Source organism: Aquarana catesbeiana, linkage group LG09, assembly GCF_042186555.1.
Source record: "Aquarana catesbeiana isolate 2022-GZ linkage group LG09, ASM4218655v1, whole genome shotgun sequence".
NCBI lineage: Eukaryota > Metazoa > Chordata > Amphibia > Anura > Ranidae > Aquarana > Aquarana catesbeiana.
The window spans coordinates 171641429-171657068 of NC_133332.1; positions in this window are offsets into that span (position 1 = coordinate 171641429).

A 15640-nucleotide genomic window follows, 5' to 3' on the forward strand; every position below is an offset into this window, starting at 1 on the left:
AAGCCATCCTTCCTCCCTGCCCAGATTCCCAGGGATGTTATAGCACGCATCCACTTCTATCACATCAAAGACCAACTGATGAGGTATGCTAGACAACACCCTGCCCTTCCTAACCCCTTTACTGGGATTGCATTGTATGCTGATCTTTTACAAGCGACTCTCACGGCAAGACATAACCTGGTGCCAATCACCAAGATTCTGCGTAACCATAAAGTCATCTATAAATGGGGCTTCCCAGCCAAACTAATTGTGGATATGCATAATGAATCGCATGCGATTACATCACTTGATAAAGGCATGGAGCTTCTCCGCAAATGGAGGTTGTTGCCTGAGAATGGTGAACCAGCAGATCTTGACCCCCTACGCGGGAGGTACAGCACCCACAACCAACAGAGAAGATCCAAGTAATCACCCCATCCAGGCCTGTTCTACAAGTCATGGACCTACTTTTAACGTGACCTGTATACCAGATATACAACACATTTTGTGCCTTCACTCTGAACAGCGAGTGTAATTTTCACTGATCTACTATCCATTGTTCGGCTGTTTTTCTTTTGACTTACTGTTCTTGGTACCCCCACCTAAGTTACGAGATGTTTTCCGTAACATGTTCTCCGCGTTTGATGCGGTCTATGCACTTTCCGCTTTCACCAGTTCAAGTTTATTTGGTTTCTGAAACCACAAGTTTGCCTGTTCAGCACAAAGCAGGTGTGCGGAGGGTTCCCTACACACTGGACACACCACCTACGTTAATTCCAACACCCGATTCCACCACCAGATGGCATAGATGCAACTACCACCAACTGAATGAATCTTAAATTGATGTCCTTCAATGTGGGAGGCCTGAACAGTCCCTACAAAAGGAGAGCTCTTTGGAAAACAGCCACGGAAGCGAACTGCGACATACTATGTGCACAAGAGACTCACTTTTCTAGCACTAAACCACCGAAATGCACACATCCCAAATTTCAGCAAGTATTTACAGCTAACGACGCCACTAAGAAGAATGGAGTCCTTATAGCTGTCAGGGATAGGTTAACCTTTTCTCTCCTGCAGGTACATGCTGACCCCCGTGGTCGCTTCATCATTTTGGTTGCTGAAATGGACCACGTCACCTATACCCTGGTAAATCTGTATGCACCTAATGTGAGAACTCTAAAATGTATCCGTAAAGTATTAGCAATGGCAAAAAAAATGCAGAAAGGTAGTTTAATCATCTGTGGTGATTTTAATATGATTATGAATGTAGAGTGGGACACATCTTCTGTGGCTCTTAGGCAGAGGCCCTCATTGGGATCCCTTTGTCATGAGGAACGGCTTTTCGATCCTTGCCGCTGCCTTAGGTCCACCGAGAGAGATTATACGCACTTCTCTGCAGTCCATAATAGCTATTCTAGGATTGATTTTTTCCTTACTGATATGTATACGTTGCAGAAGGTCCAGGCTGCTGACATCCACAAAATCACCTGGTCTGATCACGCTCCTGTGACAATAGAGGTTGTGGATGACAGCAAGACCTCCCAAAAACTGCTGTGGCGAAATAACACGTTTCTTCTATCGCACCCCAAAATCAGGGATGAAATAGCAGAAAAAAATTAAAGAGTTTTTCAAATTTAATGACAATGGTGAATGCTCCCCAATGACAATACGGTGTGCTCATAAGGCTTTTGCTAGGGGTGTCCTCATTCAGATTGCCTCTAGAGAGAGGAAAAAGAAGATAAAACGTATGTCACAACTCCATGACACTATATCAGATCTTGAACAGAAACACAAAAATCCCATCACCAATCTGCTAAGAGCAGATTACGAAACGTATTTTAAGAAGTTAAAACTTACCTACTACTCCCAGAATAACCACTCGGGGAAATTATTAGCTACCCAACTCAAGAAAAAACAGGCACGCTCGAACATCACTCACATTAAGCACCACCTCAACAACACTATATTTCAAAACCCTAAGGATATAGCTAATGTATTTAAAGAATACTACAAATCCCTGTACAACCTAAACACTGACCCCGCAATGCACCAGCCCACAAACGCAGAGATAGATGAATTCCTTAAAGGAGTTCATCTACCATCAGTGGACACAGCGTCACTCCAAAAGCTAAACACCCCTATTACCCACCAAGAAGTAGTAACAGTAATCACATCTCTACCCATGCATAAATCCCCCGGTGCGGATGGATTTTCTGCCGAATACTACAAGGCACTCAACCAAACTCTCACCCCTGAACTAGTGAAGGCTAGTGAACTAGTGAAGGCAGCCTCTTCAGGCAGCTTCCCTAGAGAGATGTTACAAGCTGTTATAGTCACTATACCGAAAGCTGGCAAGGACACATCAAACCCCCAAAACTTTAGACCCATATCCCTCTTAAATTCGGACCTCAAAATTTATGCTAAAATCCTAGCGAATAGGTTAAAAGACATCACCCCCTCCCTTATAGGATTGGATCAGGTCGGATTTGTCAAAAGTAGACAAGCGCCTGATGGGACCAGACAGATGTTGAATCTCCTGCGACTTGCTGAAACCAAAAAAGTACCTAGCATGTTCCTGGCATTAGATGCGGAAAAGGCCTTCGACAGGGTCCATTGGGGTTACCTGTCTAGGACCCTGCACAAGTTCGGCATTTCGGGCCTGTTCCACTCCGCCATTATGTCTCTGTATACGAATCCCACAGCACAAATCTATACCTCTACTTTACTCTCAGATCCCTTCGGGCTAACTAACGGCACCCGGCTGGGATGCCCACTGTCGCCAATAATCTTTTCTTTGATTATAGAGCCACTAGCAGAATATGTAAGAGGTGATACTGCAATAGAGGGCATCAAAACGGGACACGAATCCCATAAAATAGGGCTCTTCGCTGACGACATTATTTTAACCTTAACTAACCCACTTTCATCTTTACCCGCTATTAATTCCCTATTACACAGGTTCGGACAGGTTTCCTACTACATGGTCAACACCAGCAAATGCTTTGCACTGACCATCAATATGCCTGACGAAACAAGGCCCAGACTAAAGGAAATTTTTCCCTGCAACTGGGACCTACCCTCAATTACGTACCTAGGTGTGTAACTGTCCTCCTCCTCTACCAAAATCTATTCATGCAATTTCCCTCCACTCTTGCTTAAAATGGAAGCAGAACTAAATCAAATAAGTAAGCTACCACTCAGATGGCTGGGGAGGATAGATGCATACCAAATGCAGGTATTACCCAAACTCCTATATATTTTTAGAACCGTACACATCCCTATTCCCCAGCAATTTTTCACACACATAGAAAAACTACTTAAAAATTCATATGGGGTGGTAGAAAACCGAGAATCGCTCTAGCACAGCTTTACAAACCTAAAAACCTGGGTGGAGTTGGACTCCCCAATGCTCAATGATATTACAAAGCAGCGCTATTGGACCAGATGTGCTACTGGTTTTCCTGTCAGTCGGACAATAGATGGTCAGATATTGAGCGAACGGTAACCCCTGGTCACGACCTACCAGCATTGGCTATAGCCGCTAACCTTCATCACAAATCCACCGTCCCCCCCATACCCAACCATACAAGCTACTATTGCAGCATGGTCCTCTTTAGTGAACTCTAAGTTCACTGACATTTCAACCCGCACACTAAACATACCATTAGCAGCATATGAGTATCTCATACCGAACTTCTCAGCCCAAACATGGAAGAAACAGGGTATACATTTTTTATCCGATGAACTGGATAATATGAGTGAACTCGATAGATACAAAAGGTTCCAATTAAACCACTACTCATGCTCCAATCCGACCCACTCGATAATACTCCCACAGATCCTATGGGAATTTTTGCTCAATAAATCCCCGACTAACCGCAAAGGTATCTCCTTGTTCTACACATTTGCTACCCCTACCTATTTGCAAGCTAAGTTACCTAATATGAATAAGTGGGAGCGGGACCTACAAAGGGAATACCCTCTGCACCAATGGCACATAGCTATAACATATAATAGCAAATCCTCCTCTTGCATAGACCATTGGGACAATGCACAAAAACTTCTACACAGGTGGTACCTCACACCCTCTCGCCTGAACAAGATGAAATCTTCCATATCATTACTATGCTGGAGAGACTGTTTATCCACAGGTAACCGTCTCTATATATTTTGGAGTTGTAAGATCATCCAACCTTTTTGGAAGGCGGTCCAATCCGTCATCTTCACTGTTACCAATAACCATCTCAATCTTGATCCTGCACTCACACTGCTGAGCCTGGGCATTGAATCCTACTCCCCTCTAATGAGGAAATGAGGAATCCATATCCTATTCGCAGCCCGTATCTCAATTGCAAAAGAATGGCGGTCACAAGCACCCCCTAGAATAGAGGAATTTATCTCTAGAGTAAACACTCAATATACAATGGAAAGAGCTCTTGCCTATACAAAAGGGGGATCTCCGGCTTTCCATAAACATTGGGAAGTCTGGAGATCCTCTAAATATGCCTCCTCACATTCATGAAATGTATTTACTGATACCTTGAAGCACAATTGATGCCTTTTGGCGTGGTGGTTTGCTAAAAGTAGCTTTCAATCTGCATATGTTGGATAATTTACAGTGAGCTTCTATAGGGGGTGTGTTGGGTGTGTGGGGATAACTCTGTACCAATGACAACAATATATCTCTGTTCGTGATTCATATTCCTGTAATGATAGTACTTGCTACTTATGCCGCGTACACACGGTCGGACTTTTCGTCTACAAAAGTCCGACAGCCTGTCCGACAGACTTCCGGCGGACTTCCGGCGGACTTTCGGCGGACTTGCAGCAGACTTTCTAACGAACGGACTTGCCTACACACGACCACACAAAAGTCCGACGGATTCGTACGTGATGACGTACACCGGACTAAAATAAGGAAGTTCATAGCCAGTAGCCAATAGCTGCCCTAGCATGGGTTTTTGTCCGTCGGACTAGCACACAGACGAGCGGATTTCGGGGTCCGTCGTAGTTACGACGTAAAGATTTGAAGCATGTTTCAAATCTAAAGTCCGTCGGATTTGAGGCTGAAAAAGTCTGCTGAAAGTCCGGAGAAGCCCACACACGATCGGATTACCAGCCAGCTTTAGTCCGTCAGCGTCCGTTGGACTTTTGTAGATGAAAAGTCCGACCGTGTGTACGCGGCATTACACTTTAGCTTCCCATGGATCCTTCATAAGATCCGTGGCGAGCTACTATGCGTGTACCAAGCAAATAGTCTGGTCACAGTGTGAACCCAAAAGGGGCGACAGGCTGTACCTCCTGTAGAGGTCGAACCAATAATCCATTGGTTATCTTGAACACTTAATGAATATCTATTGTTACTTATGTAGTAAGTGCTGCATGTGTTTATTCACCTTGTATAACCTCAACATTGTTTACATTGTCATTTACTGTACAATGTGAATTACAATAAAAATCTATTGTTTATATAAGAGTGTTGTAGACACAGTTTAGATTTCTGTCACACTTCTGCATTGCAAATGTTGGGGCTTGTGACAAATACTTGTTGCGAACAGGTACAAAAATTTGATAAAGAAGACAGCTGGCATTGAGTCCAGAGTGACCATATTCGACACTCTGTCATCAGTGCAGCTCACTAACACTGAGTCTGACAAAATTACAGGGTCAGTGCCACTAGCTCCTTCTCTAGCCACTGCACCCATCACACTGCAACTCTAATGCCCCACACACACGATTGGATTTTCCGCCAACAAAACCGTGGATTTTTGTTCGAAGGTTGTTGGCTCAAACTTGTCTTGCATACACAGTCACACAAATGTTGGCCAACAATTACGAAGGTGGGAATGCGGTGACGTACAAGACATATGACAAGCCAAGAAAAAGGAAGTTCAATAGCCAGTGTGGCTCCTTCTGCTTGATTCTGAGCATGCGTGAACTTTTGTGCGCCGGACTTTCCGACAACAAAAATTTGAGAACCTGCTAGCAAACATTTGTTGGCGGAAAGTCTGACAGCAAATGTTCGATGGAGCATACACACGGTCGGACTTTCTGATAAGCTCACATCCAACATTTCCCGTTGGAAAATCCGACCGTGTGTACACGGCATAAGGCTAGTCTGCCAACTGCTATCCCCTGTCAATCACAAGGCGGGTGGACTGGATGGGGAACCAGTCTCTCAGATTTTCCCCATCAGGCTCTGCCCACTGTCAGTATGCCTCCATGTAATTGGTTGCTAAGATGCTGGTAGCCTGTGTCCCAGCAGCCAATAAGGAAAATAGACAACAATAACAAAGTTAAGCACACAAAACTTTCCCCCACCCCAGATAACTGACAATGTTTTTGCATGCCAGCTTTGAAGTGGTCTTGATTACTTTCAGTTTTGTTATCTGTCATTTGTTTTAATTTGTTGCAGCCACAACACATTGTAAATTTAAAGCGGTTATAAACCTCAGGTAATTAATAAAAAGAAATTCCCTGTAAAGCAATGTCATAATGTGCTAGTATGCATTGCATACTAGCACATCATGATAGACTTACCTGAGAAGGAAGCCCTCCAGCACTGCAATGTCACTGCTGAGACGGCTGACATCTTCCCCCCGTCTTACTTCCAGGTTTGCGGTCTCTGGCTACATGAGTGGCCGGGGGCGCAAAGATGTCACTCCCATGCATGTGCGCAGGAGCCGCCATTTACGGCATGAGCTCTGAAGGTCCGGCACACTCAGTAAGCTGGACCTTCAGAGCGCATGTGCTGATGATGTCATTGGCTGCATGGACTCTGAATATCTCTTAAACTGTGCAAGTTTAGGAGATATTCACAGTACCTACAGGTAAGCATTATTATTTACACTGATACATGTCCCCCAGGGCAGTACCCGGAGCCCCATACCCCTTTTATGGACAATTACCTGCATATAAGCCTTCAAAATGGGCACTTTTGATTTTTCCTGTTCGGCTCCCATAGACTTCAACGGGGTTCACCGTTCAGGTTAAAACTTTTCCCCTGTTTTTGTGTTCAGCCCATCTCTAGTCCCAATATTCCAAGTGACATTTTGCTGAGGATTCACTTTAGCACATGAGAAAAAAAGGCATGGAGTCCCATCGTAGATCAGATCAATGCCCTAAGCAATTTTTAATGCTGTAGATTCTTCCTGATCTATTACAGCATACTCTGCAGCAATGTAGAAGTCTTCTGACCACAACTAAGGCCCTCAGATATCCCAAAATCACGCACAGATGGAAATACCCATCTAAACTTGTCATAAAACATAATGTTACCACTAACGTAATCACTCAGGTCACAACAGTAGAAGAAGGTTTACAACTTTTTTTATCAGTTGGACATTCTCCCAGATTCTCCATCAACCTCTTCTACTCAAATACTCCCACCTACTGTATCGTCAGAGTGGCAAGCAGTGTCTAACCCTGACCCTGAGAAAAACATGTGACAAGTGATGCAGCACATCAGGCGGAGCCAGTGACGTCACTGCCGGTGTCCCCGGGACCTGAATGTTCTGTGGTGAGGAAGCGATTTGCTGTTTGTGAATTGTTTTAAATGCTTTTACCAAGTAGTGTTTATGTAAGTGTTCTAACTCTCATTAAAAAGACAGTATTTTAAAGCGGAGTTCCACCCAAAAGTGTAACTTCCGCTCATTGTACTCCTCCCCCCCTCCGGTGCCACAATTGGCACCTTTCAGGGGGGGGGAGGGGGGACAGCATACCTGTCTCTCACAGGAATGCTTTCCCCACTTCCAGGAGCCTCAGCCGCGGGTATTGACGTCATGGCTGGGGCTCCCTCCTCCTCCCTCCTCCTCCACCTGTCGCCGGTAGGAGAGAGGAACGAAACCTCGCACATACACAGTAGGGTTCCCGGCGTGAAGCCAAAAGGCTACACTGCTGGGTTCCCTTAATAGCAATGGATGCGGCATGCACCCGACAGCTGATGGAAACATCAGCTGCGGTGCCAACATCAGCCATCGCTAGACTCCAGAACAGGTAAGTGTGCAATTATTAAAAGTCAGGAGCTGCAGTATGTGCAGCTCCTGATTTTTAATTTTTGCGCTTTAAGAGGCATATTAAACTGAGACTATTCCTTTATAATCTGAGCATTAGTTTTCCAGTCATAAAAGCACATATGAGGATTATAACTAGACCGGAGGTACACCAGACAAACAGCATAAGATCTTAAAAGTGTGGAATGACCTGTAATGGGTCAAACACTAAGGTGAGCAGGCATTGCACTCAGAGGTGTCTGGTGATGGCATTTTAACACAAGGTTGTTGTTCCACGGATGGATATCACATTCTTCACATTGCATTGTGTGTTTCTTATCATACATCACAGGACACAGAGCCATAGTAGTTACTATGTGGGTTATAGGTCACCTTCAGGTGATGGACGCTGGCATGCCCTAAGATAAAAAGTGGACTCCCTATATAACCCCTCCCACTACTGGGAGTATCCCAGTTTTTTCGCCAGCGTCTAAGGTGTTGGTCACGAGTGAAGATGTGCTGCTCTGAGCTCCACTGGAGTAATCCTTTCTGGGGCTAGCTGTGCAGCCGGATCCATTCAAGGTGTCTTTTAGGCCAAATTGAATGGTACCCGGGATTCGTGTCCAAAGAAACGAGGTCTTTGCTTGTAAACGCTCTCTTTTTAGAGAGCTGGACCCCGGGATCCAGTACTTTTGGTTTTAAGGCCATAAAGTTTTACTGGCGGTGGTGCTATTACAGGTCCAGGATTGTGGGTTTCTCCAAGGATCCCCAGCTCCTGAAGGTTTGTTAACGGAACCCACCGTGAAGGGTGAAGATTGGGCCTGTTAGTTTTTCCACAGAAAACCCTGTGAGGGAAAGATAAGTGGAGTTTACTAAGAAATTTTTGAGTTTTCTTATGAAATGTCTCCTTTGATTAGTAAATGTTGTCATACGTATGTGTCACCACTGGGGGCTGTATGGAGCACAAACCTTCTCATGCTTCCTCAAGAGACACGCTGTTTCGGAGCAGCAGGCTTCTTTCCTCTCCAGCTAGCAGCAGACCTCTGGTAAGTCTGTGGGGGTCTTTTTTTCTTCTCCAGACACCCCCCACATGTGCTGTATCCTCCCCCTCTTCATGAGGAAGAGCGTCGGGAGAAAGAATGAAAAAAATCAGTTCAGCATGCCGCTACTCGGCTTCTTCCAGGCTCTCTCCTTGCCATGTTTTTTTCCCTCACATGTCGGCCCTGTAGGATCAAAGGCCCGTGCTCCACGGGAAAACTCTTTTTTTGGAAAATAAAAAAAAGGAGAGAGGAAGGCGAGGGCGACGGAGGGGGGCGGAGCTTATCATGGTGTTGGCATCCTCTAACGTCAAGCGCGGGTATGTGTTTTTTTAAAAAGCACCATTATTACTGCTTAAGCTGTTGGAGGGACGCAAGAGCGTAGAGGGGCATGAAAGAAGTTGGTGACACAAGCATTCTTTTTGACACATTTACTATTGCATCGGGCTGAGCATTGATAGCAGCGGCAGTGGCTGACTATTGCTCAAGAAATGGATGCAATTTCTTCTGGTAGTACCTCTGTTCAGTGTTTAAACACTCCCAAAAAAGGAGCTAAAAGGGTCTCCCTCAAGCTCTGGAAAATCTACTCTACAAATGGCATCCCCCCCTGAGAGGGGGTGGCTGGTCAGAGTGAGCATCGGGGCCATGAAATATTTGCAACTGTTTTTCAACGCTGCAGCCCCTGTTCTTTTTACTTTTTTTTTCTCAGCCATGGTAGGTTTTAAAAAAAAAAAAAAAGTTTAGCGACTTTAATCGCATCCTAGTGTGGTCAAGATGCAACAGGTTCTCTTCCATTTTCCTAGGACCCTCAGACTAAGGAACTAGGGGCAAGAGAAGACGATTCTCTCAGGGGACCGTGGTGAGGCTGATGACTCCTCTTTTGAAGTGTCAAATGCGGGAGAGTCAGCATTCACAATCTCTAAGATTGATGGTACAATTTCTTGCTGAATGATCCGCTCCACATTTATGTACCCTTAACTAAATGTTTGGGTTCGCTACAGCCTCCTCAAGATGTACATGCTTTTTCCTGTCCATTCTTTGTTGGAAAAGTTTTTTTGTGTCTGGAGGATTACCCAGATAATCATTATTTTCCTTCTAAAAATTTTTCACACTTTATCCTATGGTAGAGAACATTTCAAGTGGGATATATCAGCAGTTAACGCTACTATATCCTTTGTGAGTAAGTTTGACTTGTCCAGCAGACAATACTCAAATACTTAGGGACCCAATGGATAAAATGTAGGAATTCCTATTAAAAGCTTTTTTATCTGGCAGGTTGAGTGTCTCAGTCTGCGCTGACAGTAATTGGTTAATCGTTGAGAAAACAGTTTAAACAGGTGTTCAAGGTTATCCTGCTCAGCAGGTCCAGGAGACAGCTTTATGTTTGCAATAGTTGCTATGACAGGCTCTATCTTTTAGGCCTTGCGCCTTTAGCTAAGCGTCATGCAAGAAGCTCCTGGCTAGTCTTCCTTTTTGCGGTGAAACAGCTATCTGGGGATATTTTGGATGATATATCCAAAGAATTTCTATTAAGAAAGATACCCCCTTTTATCACTTAAGTGAAGGAGTAAATGTATTTTTTTAAAGCTCCTGCTCCTGTGCCAGGGGCATCAGCCTCCAGGCAGTCATGACGGCTTCCGCCATCAGGTTCAAAGGATAATCCTCAGGGTTAACCCCAGGAACTAAAGAGGTCTTAGGGGAGGAAACCTACAAGGTACTGAAGCCTCCTTATGAGGAGGTACCCCCACATGCTCAATAAGGAGAATTTTTTCTGCAGTTCTCAGGAATCAGGCAAAAGACGTGTCAAGACAAATGGGGGACTTCCTCAATGGCTCCAAACGTACAAACTGAAGTTCCAAGAGTTTCCGTCTCCTCGTCAAACATTCCTAAGGATCCAGAAAAAAAGAAATCTTTTTCTCAAGCACTGGGCCATCTTTTGGCAAAAAAGTGTTCATGATGGCCCCCATGTAAGAGCAGAGGTTGGGGTTTGGTTAAATCCAAATGGACATTCTGGATCTCAAAAGATCTAAAGTTCAATTCCTGAATATGATCTCTCTGTTTTTGCATGAAGTCAATACAATCTGTTATCTCCATCCTACAAGGAGGAGAACTTCTGGCATCAATCAACGTCAAAGATGCATATCTCCATATGCCTATTTCCTTGCTCACTAGTAATATCGTCTTTTAAAGTGGAAAATCTTAATTTTCAGTGTGTAGTTCTGCTTTTTCGATCTAGCTGCTGCACCTTGAGTACAAAGGTTCTGGCTCCTTTTCTAGCCAGATTGAGGGCCCAAGGTATAACGATTATGGTTTACCTAGTCGATCTATTCTTGTTGGATGAGTTGGTAGCCTGCTTAGACCAAAGTATGGTCACCACATTAGACTACCTGGAATATTTAGGTCCAACCTAGGAGGAATCTTCTTTAAAACCATGAAGAAAATACTTGGGTCTGATCATAGGTACACCCAGAAAAGGGTATTTGTACCCCAGGCTAAGATTAGCGCCATAAAGGAACTGATTTAGGTAGTCGAAGCAAGATGATTTTCTCCTATTCAACATTGCATGAGGTTGTCTGGAAAGATGGTGGCTTCATTCGAGGCCGTTCCTTATGCTCAGTTTCATTCTAGACTGCTGCAAAACAGTATCCTATCGGCTTGAAACAAAGAGTTAAAGCTGTACATTCCCAATGTGTCTGACTCCAATGCCTAAGGCTACATCACCATGATAGCGCTTGAACTCATCTGATCTTGGAGGCTAAGCAGGGTTGGGTCTGGTTAGTACATGGATGAAAGACCACCTGGAAATACCAGGTGCTGTAGGCTGGGTGCACCGGAGCCTCAGTTTATGGTTTACATCCAAAAAGTCTGCAAAAGGGAAAATCCTTCCTCCAGTTACCTGGGAAATAGTAACAACATATGTCAACCTTTTTTTGTTTAGGTTGGGGACAGTCCTGAAAGAGGCAGCTGTCCAAGAGAAGTGGCCTAGATCAGAAATGGCCTTTCCCATTAACATTTTAGAAATTCAGGCAGAACACTTGGTCCTGAGGGCCTGAACATTCAGTTTAAGGTATTGTCCTGATAGGATTCAATTCGTGTATGCCACAGCAATGGCCTATATTAATCACCAAGGGGGCACACAAAATTGTGCGGCCCAGAGAAAGGTGAATCTCATCCTATCTTGGGCAGAAAACAAGGTACTTTGCCTATCGGCAGTTTTCATTCTAGGAATAGAAAGTTGGCAGGCAGACTACTTGAGTCGCCAGCAGTTCCTGGGAGAATGGTTCCTCCACCCTGATATCTTCCTGTCAATATGTCAAGGATGGGGATCCCAGACATAGATCTGTTTGCATCCAGGATCAACAAAAAAGATCGACAACTTTGTGTCAAGAACAAAGGTTCCGCTAGCATGCGGAACGGATGCCTTGCTATTCCCGTGGAATCGGTTCTCACTGATTTGTGCTTACACTCCTATTCTGCCTACATCCATGACTTCTTCACAGGATGAAGCAGGAAGGGTAGTCATTGATTCTTGTTACCCCCAGCAGGGTCCAGGAAATCTTGGTATGCAGAGAGATGGCAGTAGGGAACCCATGGACCCTACCTTCACGGCCAGACCTTCTCTCGCAAGATCCAGTGTTCCATCCTACTTTACAAATGCTAAATTTAACGGTTTGGCTATTGAGGCCCACACTCTGAAGAAGCGTGGGCTGTCAGGTTCGGTAGTTTTCTACCTTGGTTGATGCAGAGCCGGCCTCCATGGTTATATATTATGGAGTCTGGGAAACATATGTCTCCTGTTGTGAAACCAGGAGCTGCACCCCAGGAAATAAGTCAAGGTAGAGTCCTTGATTTTTCTGCAGATGGGGTGAGAGATATAGCCGGCCTTGAGTGCTTTCTAAGGACAGGTCTCGGCCTTATCGGTATTATTTCAACGACCACTTGCTTCGCATTCTTTGGTCCATAACTTTATTCAGGGGATAACACGGCTTAATCTCCGGTTAAGTAACTCCTGAACCCTTAGGACTTAAATTTAATTTTGTCGGCATTACAAAACAACCTTTTTTTTTATGCCGATACAACATATTCCCTTGGTCCTTTTTTGACAAGGAAACATTTTTTTCTGGTAACCATATCTGCTGCAAGAAGGGTATCAGTATTGGCTGCTGTTTCTTGTAAAGAGCCATATCTTTATTGTTCACAAGGATAAAGTAGTATTGCGTCCTCATCCTAACTTTTTACCAAAGGTAGTATCAGGTTTATATATAAACCAGGATATTGTTCTACTGTCTTTTTTCCAGAACCGTGTTCTTTGGAAGAAAAATCACTACATTTTTCTAATGTGGTGAGAGCAGTCAATGTCTACTTAAAGGCGATTGCTCAGATTCGGGAAACGGATGTTTTTGTTTGTGTTGCCTGAAGGTCCTAAAAGAGGACAGGCAGCATCAAAATCTACTATTCTAAATAGATTTGACAAGTAATCGTTCAAGCTTATGGCTTAAAGAGGTGGATTCCACCCTCTCGAATCAAGACGCATTTCTCTAGGGCTGTTAGTGCTTCCTGGGCAGTGCATCACCAAGCCTCCATGGCTCAAATCTGCAAGGCTGCAACTTGGTCTTCAGTCTATACATTTACCAGATTCTATCAAATAGATGTAAAAGGTCATGAGGATATCGCCTTTGGGCGCAGTGTGCTGCAGGCAGCTGTATAAGTCCTCTGGTATCATGATGCCCTACTTTTGTTGTGTCTCCCTCCCTTCAGTTGACATTGCTATGGGACATCCCACATAGTAACTGCTATGGCTCTGTGTTCTGTGATGCACGATAAGAAAATAGGATTTTTATAACAGCTTACCTGTAAAATCCTTTTCTTTGAAGTACATCACAGGACACAGAGGTCCCTCCCTTCTTTCTGGTATACATGTGTATTGCTTTGCTACAAAAAACTGAGGTACTCCCAGTAGTGGGAGGGGTTATATAGGGAGTGGACTTCCTGTCTTAGGGTGTGCCAGTGTCCTCTAGTCTCTTATTGCCCTACTTTTTGTTGTGTCTCCCTCCCTTCAGTTGGCATTGCTATGGGACATCCCACATAGTAACTACAATGGCTCTGTGTCCCGTGATGTACGTTAAGAAAATAGGATTATTAAAATAGCTTACCTGTAAAATCCTTTTTTTTTAAGTACATCACAGGACACAGAGTACCCACCCTTCTTTGGTGTACACGTGTATTGCTTTGCTACAAAACTGAGATAATCCCAGTAGTGGGAGGGGTTATATAGGGAGTGCACTTTTTATCTTAGGGCGTGCCAGTGTCCATCACCTGATGGTGGCCTATAACCCACATAGTAACTACTATGGCTCTGTGTCCTGTGATGTACTTCAAAGAAAAGGATTTTACAGGTAAGCTGTTTTAAGAATCCTATTTTTTGTGTCCTTGAAGCAGACTTTATCTATATAGGAGTTTTTGGATGTTTATTATGATTGTATTTGTATATGTATATGCTATCACTTAACGTTTATTTTTTATGAAATATTATATGGGATTCAAAAATTGATGCTGTATTTACATGATATCTGTTAGAGCCCGGTGATGGGTAAGGACTTATGATTCTGTTGAACAGCGCACCACTTTCTTTTATATAATTTTTTTTGGTGTGTTGGGAGTAGCTTGCAAGGTACTCTGAACAGGTTTGTCTGCTTCAGAAGCTTAAACTTGCAGGATTGAGTCTCTAACAGACTCCCTGATTATGTCTGTCCCTTCCCTGACATCTGACTCTTTCTCTCTAGTGGCTTCCTCAAAGCATGTACGGCAGGCCAATTTTTCAGGAAGCGCTATGGCACCACAAACACAGCAGGGATTTGCGGCTGGACAGAAACAATGGGTAGGTGATGGCCTGTGTGAAGGAGATCTCCTATGATAGGAGTGGCTATGCCGTGAGTATGATTTTGAGTGGCTTCTTCTGCAACTTGAGCGGCTTCCCCTGTGGCCTGAGCGGCTTCTTCTGCGATCTGAGCGGTTCCATCTATGGCCTGAGTGACTTCTTCTGTGCGATCTTCTGCGATTTGAGTTTGATAACCTTGAAGACCTGATGGGGCTGACCAATAAGGCAGCATTTAGTGGCAGGCTCTCTTTTTCTATCTTCACTACTTACCATGTCCGTCCCCTCCTTACCTATTAGGCTGAGGATGGTCTGCTGGGGCAGCGGCCTCCATGAATGGTGACAGAAATTCCAACTGAAAGCGTATCGGGAAGTAAGTTACATGCAGATAGGAGAAGCAGGGAGTGTCCAAAAGAGTCACCATAGAGAGATTTAGCTTACCTAGAGGAGGGGGGTAAAGGCAGGCAGGTAAGATGGCTACTGGAAAGGGATAGTGTAGGATAGCGTTTCGATTCGAACACTGCTGACATTTGTAATGAAATGAAACTGTTTTAAATCTACCGCTGTCACGGCGGAGATGACGTCACGTCCACGCATGAGCACTCGCGGCGAGGGTCCACGCATGCGCACTCGCGGTGAGGAACCCAACGCCAACTTGGAGACTGGCAAAACAGGAACACAGCCGTGTCACTGATGTCCGCGCATGCACAGAAGCACCCGAATGCTCGGGCACCATTGCCGGAAACAGACAGTGCTGT